The sequence below is a fragment of the Myotis brandtii genome, unplaced genomic scaffold (assembly GCF_000412655.1).
Source record: "Myotis brandtii unplaced genomic scaffold, ASM41265v1 scaffold988, whole genome shotgun sequence".
NCBI classification, from domain to species: Eukaryota; Metazoa; Chordata; class Mammalia; order Chiroptera; family Vespertilionidae; genus Myotis; species Myotis brandtii.
The window spans coordinates 416,597-417,656 of NW_005372109.1; the positions used below are offsets into that span (position 1 = coordinate 416,597).

Consider the following 1,060-nt stretch of genomic DNA (forward strand, 5'->3'; position numbering starts at 1 on the left):
CGTGAGTTCAAAGCTGCACGTTCAGGCCTTTGGTGGGCTCCGAGGGTGTCCGCCTGCCTACCGATCCCGAGGGGCGCTCTCTGGGGCGCACGGGCGTCGGAGCCCATCCCCAGGCGGGCACTGACGGGCTGAGTCCCCTGCCAAGTCTTAGGAACTGCCCCCCTGAGACTTACTCCTTTGTGCTTGGCTGATGGGACCCCAAGCCTCAGACCTACTGTGAAGGGGCTTTCACGTCTTAATTTTCTGAGGTCCTACGGGTGCGCTCTCACGCTCCCTGTCTCCTTGGGACCTGAGGCCGTGGGAGGCGGGGCAGCCTGGCACCCTAGGAACCTGGAAGCCACCTTTTGGGTCAGGGCTGCTCAGAGCTCCCTGTGCATCCCCCCGCCCTGAAATTGGGGCGGGGGGGGGCTCCTTTCACGCTCTTAACGCAGGAGAGGCCTGAGCCAGCTGGACGTTGGGGGCCTGGGCCAGGAGGAAAGAGAGGGGGGCAGGCAGGCTGCTGGGGCGCTGCAGAAGGGCGGGGTGGTGGAGTGATGTTGGCTGCTCCTCCACCCCATACCGAGGTCTGGCTTCTTCCTTCTTAAAGGCTGCCTAGCGGCTCCAAGAGCCCAGCAGAAAACAGCAAGGTGTCCTCAGGGCCTGGGGGCCCGGGCCGGGAGGAAAGAGAGGGGGACAGGCAGGCTGCTGGGGTGCTGCAGAAGGGCTGATGGGAGGGGGCGGGTGTGTGATGTCGGATGCTGGCTTCCCCCTTCTTTTTTTTAAAATATATTTTATTGATTTTTTTTTTTACAGAGAGGAAGGGAGAGGGATAGAGAGTTAGAAACATTGATGATTGATGTTTCCATCTCTCTCTCCCTGAAATCAATTTAAAAACTTTTTTTTAAAAAAGAATCACACGAGGCCTGCACCGGTGCCCAGACAGGGTGGGACCCAGATAACACTGGCATGGGCCTCAGCCTCCTGCCACTCCGGGTGGGGGGGGGCAGGGGAGCATCCAAAAAAGGCAGCAGCAGAAAAGGTGGGGACAAGAAGGGGCCTCGGGCGCCTCCACGGGCCGCAG

General features: G+C 60.2%; 2 long non-coding RNA genes across 2 annotated transcripts in view; one reads left to right on the forward strand and one right to left on the reverse strand.

The window, feature by feature from the left end:
* The window catches only part of LOC106724821, a 21,117-nt gene that overhangs the window by 5,234 nt on the left and 14,823 nt on the right, over positions 1 to 1,060 (reverse strand). The gene's annotated exons all lie outside the window — the stretch shown is intronic.
* The window catches only part of LOC106724822, a 19,469-nt gene that overhangs the window by 5,232 nt on the left and 13,177 nt on the right, over positions 1 to 1,060 (forward strand). Inside the window, exon 2 of the long non-coding RNA XR_001360653.1 lies at positions 45 to 47. This is a non-coding gene — a long non-coding RNA (uncharacterized LOC106724822). The remainder of the gene's footprint in view (positions 1 to 44; positions 48 to 1,060) is intronic.